General features: G+C 40.6%; 1 protein-coding gene across 4 annotated transcripts in view; it reads right to left on the reverse strand.

Annotated features, from left to right (window-relative positions):
- Positions 1-5,678, reverse strand: part of NCOA5 (nuclear receptor coactivator 5) — a 68,998-nt gene extending 63,320 nt beyond the window's left edge. For 2 of the 4 annotated variants that reach the window (XM_044090247.1, XM_044090244.1), the window contains exon 1: positions 5,528-5,678. The gene's annotated coding sequence lies outside the window, so the exon portion shown is untranslated. Of the gene's footprint in view, positions 1-4,875; positions 4,990-5,527 lie in introns of those variants that run through there. The other 2 variants (XM_044090245.1, XM_044090246.1) reach the window with 2 other exon arrangements.
- Positions 5,679-6,000: the final 322 nt, after the last annotated feature.

The raw sequence follows: 6,000 nt of genomic DNA on the forward strand, positions 1-6,000 counted from the left end.
TTAAATGGCTCTTGCACTATCCTCCTCCTGCCCCAGCCTCTCCACTATCATATCCACATTTTCCTCTGCAAGGCCGCTACGCAGCTAAATCAATTATTAGACATCTACAAACCCAAAACCAAAATAGGCTGCCTTCTCTAGAACTATAACTTAGCTACATCCTGGAACCAACTTCCACTGGAAATAAAATCTCTACAGCATAGCAAAAGTTTCAAATTAGCCTTAAGGAAACACCTAAAAACAAAGTGGTCTTGCCATGTAGCCAACCACTCTAAAAACCACAATCCTTTCACCACCTCACTATTCCCCTGCCTCTTCTACCTCTTCCATTCCTCTCCAGCCACTCAATTATTAGTCTCAAAACAACCTGTCTAGTCCGTCTCCTACACTCTACCGCCCCTAAATCTCCTACTAGCCATTCTTACTTTCCTTTGTTTCCAAACTCCTATACAACTTGATCCTACCCACTTTAAATAAACATCTGCCCAACTATTAATGCATTTTGGTCTAAGCAGCTTAAATATTGTAACTAATCACATTTTCTGTTTAAAACCTTGTTCTAACTACTCACATACTTGTCTGCCAATTAATACTCTGTATAATCGAATTGCCAGAGGAGCTCTCTCTCTCCAGGTCTCTGCTTGTAAGATCCTATAGCTGATTGTTACTATGTTACTAAAATTTAATAAATTGTTTTCTAGTCCTGAGGAGCTTTTCTCCCCAGGTCTCTGCTGAAAATGAGCCAATAGCTCAGCCAGACTAACCCAGCTAAATTAAAATAAATCTTCTCCCTTTCTAGTGAGCCCCTTAAACATTTCATCCTCCCATCTTCCAAAGCCTACAGAACACAAGGGTTCAACCAGCATTTCTTGGGAGACTGCCTAAAGAACTGTATTAAAGTCTGACTGGACACTCATCTTCCCAGAGACTGCACACAGGAAATGGGCCAACAATGGTCAAACCTTGGGTTAAAGCATAGCAACATTATCTGAGCAGTCCTTTGGACACTTGAAAGTACAGCCATAAATACCCCAATACTAATTTTCTTGGTGACTACTACTAGTCATGTTTTCACAGGTTTAGACTTGTCATAACAGAAAACTCATCTAACACTAAGCTAAAAGTAACCTTCAAAAATTAAAAATGCAGACTTTACAGAAAGTCTTGTGAAATTTAAGGGAGTGGCTTTAACAGATACTTCAGGAGTAAATACAGCTGGCAAATATAGGGATGTTACACATCTTGGTGATATTGAAGTGTATTAACCCACCAGATGTGCAGTAGCAAGCCCCGCCCAAACCCCACCGGACACACTGCAATGTAATTCAGCATCTGTGCCGAAAGCAACCCAATGTTTTATTGTAGACATTCACTACAAAAATTGTTTTACTAGGGGCATAAAACTAAAATGCCAGTTGTACAATCAGGCAGAGTTCACACCACAAAACTGTTTCTCTAAACTATACTGTTATTAACAGCTGAAATTGTTTGCAGTACCAGCACTGTTGCACAACACTTGTTCAGCAGGGGGTGTGGGGGCACAGGGGCGATTTGCCCCCTGAAAAAAGAGAAAGTATAATTTTGACGAGGATGGAGATAGTTGCGTGCATGGATTCCATGCACTCATGGTGTACATACATACTGAAACTCTGCCCGCCGCCTTGTCACAAGCCACACCCATTCCTGCACGAACTAACTGGTGGGTTAATACACTTCAATATCGTCCACATCAACCATTAGTACAAAAACTACCATGGCACTCTTTTTACTGGTGACACTAAGTAGTAAATGTGCAAGCCACATGTATTACTTCCATTTCTCCTTTTTGCTTAGTTTGCTATCTTGCACAGCAAAGGTCTTCAAACACCACATTTCTTCACTTCTGAATTTATACTGCTACCCTTTGACACATTACAAGCACAGCATCACTAACACTATGTACCACAAAGCTAAAAAAACACTGCAAAAAAGGCCACTTGGATGCACTAAACTAAGCATTACTTTTCCTAGATCAGTTGTGCTGCCAACCCCCCCTTGACTTGGGATAACTTAAAACACTTTACAACTCCTGAACTTAACATTAACTGGGTCTATATTACACTCTCAAAAGCAAGCAGAATCTGACATTGTTGACACGAGAATAGAGATTAAGCTGCCGAACAAACAAGTAAATGAAAATCTCCGTAAGGGGAGATAGCCGTTTGCGGTCCTGGAGTTGGTATATTTAAGTAGCAGGAGGGCTTGCTCCCTGCCTACACCTTTTAGTCCCCCCCCCCGAACATTCAATGTTTTAACAGTTTGATCACTAAAGGTCGACCTTTAGTGATTCGAACGGTTAAATATCCGATGTTCTAATATGGATCCCATTAACTCCTATGCAATAAGCATTGTGAATACTCTCAAAATGTAAAGCAACCAGCTTTTCAAAAATACATCTTCCACTGTGCAACAAATACAGAACAAGAGCTCCACAATAATCTCAGTAAAAATTTTTAAGCAAAACCCTGGTGGTATATGACAGTAAAAATTTTCACCAGATCTACATTTCAAAACTGCTAACAATGCATGCAAGAGATTAGGCTCATGCAAGCTTTCCCTTCCTTTAAATGCAAATCAAGGAAATGAAAATTACCACATACACAGGCTAACTCCTGATGACCATATCACACTAGCAACTCCACTGAAAGCCGCACTGGAGGGCTCGATTTAAACTGCAACTAAAGTGTCCTTCAACCAGGACAGGTTTAAGCGATGTTTTATTGTGCTAGATCACCAGATGGGCAGCAGCAAGAGACACACAAACCCTGCCACGGAAGGTTGATGTCAAACTGTACTAATGAATATTCACGTGGTCACCCGCATGAATATTCACTCATCCATCTTGCAAACAGAAATGCATAAGGCCCTTCATAACTATACCTACTGACAGCACAGAATGGATTTCACTGGCAATAAACCCAATTCTGCCCAGCTACACAACAAAAATTACATTTTTGATACAACACCTGCAGTTGCGGACTACTTACTGAGAAAATGGTTTAAGTGTACACACCCAAATTATATTTCTTCTTAGCATGTTCAATAAACTAAGGAGCGAAAGATGCGCGAGATACAGACTCGAGATATTCTAAAAACACCAAAAAGGAATCCTTTAGCACAGGCAACCTTCCATACTGGTGCTACCACGTATTCGTCTACATCCCAAGAGTTTAGTTTCTGGGTATCCCTTCTGTTCCATTAACCCTAGTCTTTGCAGGGTATGCTTAACACAGGGGGAGTGCCATTAACCCCCCCTTCACATGCCAATGACTACAGCAAAACGTCCTGCCTACACCCTTGTTGCCAACCCTGACATATACGCTGCCTCACATAGTCCGTTTGCCCCCTTATTGTACCTCACGTTTTTAACAACTTTCCATGTCGCTAAAATCAGACCCGCCTTCACTATTCTACACCCTTGCAGCTATCTTTCCATCACATATCCTGTCTAAATGCCCAGTTAGTAACTATTTACTGGAATTTAGACGCTTGCAAGCGACTTTCTTGGAAGTAAACGGCTGCAGCCATTTACTATTGCATTCCTCATCTGATCAACAAATAACGATAGCCATACGCATTAAAGTAAGGGAAAGTCGTACTACTATTCATGACTCATCAGAGATGACTTTTCCATGCGAGCCCCCTTCCTGAGAGAACGTACAGAACTCCGAGCTGCTAATCTACATATTATATGCATGTCACAGGCTAACATGCACGGCATGACAATCATGCCTCGTTTTCATTCCGCTTCGCAGTCACACTTATCACCCTGACCACACCCACTTCTGTAAAACTGCCTATGAGCCGGTACACTACAGCATCGCCCAAGTTTATGCATAGACTGCCCCCTGCCAATCGAAAGGGTTATGGACTCTTAAAAAGTAGTTCTACAGCCACCAATTGTATACAACAATGCTGCTATTATACAAAGCCTGAGTCTTCATTTCATCACAAAATTAAGACTTATGCCAAGATTTACTACCCCGCTCCACTCTGCACAGCTCTAAGCATTCCTACCTCCTGTTACAGGGATGCATGGTCTCAAGGTTACCAATAAATGCTAATTGGCATAGAAACGATTAACTGTTCATGGTTACAGCTACTTCTCACGGTGAAACACGTGGGTATTAAATTGAGTAACCAGATCAGTTACGCTTCATGAATTATCACTACTGCCTAGAAAATTCCTATGTGCATGTAATACGACTTAAGTGACAAGGACTCGTTTAGCAAAAGTGGTTTCCGTCCCTTCACCTTTGAATGTACTACTGTGTTTTCCAATAATCTGTACCGCTAAACTTATCTGATCTCTGAATGGAAAGCCATGCCAATCAAAAAAATGCTCCTCTATGCACCCCATTTAAATTTATGCATTACAAAAAGGAAAGCTTCAGTTTAACTACGTATGTTAACACTTCTACATTAAGACGAGGGAGAAAAGCCCTCTTGCATACACCAGAGGCAACAGCCAGGCAAGATTTTTTTTGTCTTACTGCTCAACTATAAATGGAAACGATTTTTGTTACAAGGTCTATGGCAACGTGTGAGCGTGCTGGTTGTAAATGAACAGTTGGTGCTTATTAGCGCCCTTTGAGACTTGAATTAACCACTTAAATTGCTATATACAATTAAACTATAATGTGGCTGGCAACAATGTGATAAAACCTTCACGGTTAAGACAAAGGCATGCGGAATTTCATTTCCGTTGCGCACGCATTACAGACTTAACATACTATACAATATGCGCCACGCTTATAGCCATGCGCCCTCCAAAAGATCACTCACTCCGTTAACATTAGCGCGCAAATAAAAATTTTAGCATTTCCTCAAGCATACCTCTCAACTAACAGCGAAGCTTTTGAGTTTTGCCCAAGTAACCCACATACCAATCCAATTTTTGTGGGTTGGAAAATCCACACTTACGTTAATAAGAAGCTATCACAGCACCTTACAAAAAAATCCCCATTTTGTTATGGCAAGCAAAAGCTGAGAGGTATGCCACCAAAATGGCCACCGCATAGCAACGCGAGAAAACTGTGAAAGTTGCACGCTCCACTGAGAAACCGAGCACGCCAATAACGCAGGAGGCTCGAACCTTTCCACATTTAAAAGCAACCACGATGTTCGCAAACTACACTCCAAAGCGCATATCATTAAGAATACTTATTTCGTTTCAATACAACCTAACCATTCGCAGCACAATGGTTTCTAAAAATCAACCTACCGCGCGAGCACATACAACCTCCCGCCATCACAGCTAAATATTACCTCACAAAAGTTTCTTCATGAAAAAAACTTTAATAAGCAAAGGTAAAGCGCATAGACATATTAAAAAGACAAGGCTATGAGTCCTAATCATGTGCAAATTCCGCGCAACCGTGACACTATCTTTAGACTGCCGCAGCCTTCAATGACACGTTCAGTCTCCCGATGTTTCACTGTACAGCTCCGATAAAAGAAAAAAAAAAAGCAATAGATTACTACTTACCAGCTAACCGGTTTAACTAACTCAGTATGCAAGTATATTAGACGTTAAAAATGATGTTTGTTTTTCTTCTAGTAGAGTTCGCCAGTGATGGTTTCAGCATCCACCAAGACAAGAATTTTTACGGGAAACTCAAGTACAATGCCAGGTCGCCAGTTTTTATAAGCTCGCTTTTGTTTGCGACACTACTTGTAGGATTTACGACATTTCCGCCCTTTCGTATAGTGGAGTAGCCTAGAAACCAAGATTCCTTTAAACTTTAAAGGAATAATTACAGTTTAAGTATTAATTATTGTGGAAGTCAGGTGGGGGAAAAAAACTTAAACTAGTTTTCCAGGCCTGATTTATACTAATGTAAAGTTAGTTGACATTGACTTCCATCTCAATTTAGAATTTATTACAATTATACTATTAAACGTAAGGAAACAACAATAATCACGTATAAGTAGCATTCACATTGCATGTATGTGATATTT

This window comes from Protopterus annectens, chromosome 12.part0 (genome assembly GCF_019279795.1).
Source record: "Protopterus annectens isolate FY-2018-M chromosome 12.part0, PAN1.0, whole genome shotgun sequence".
In the NCBI taxonomy this organism is placed as follows: Eukaryota; Metazoa; Chordata; order Ceratodontiformes; family Protopteridae; genus Protopterus; species Protopterus annectens.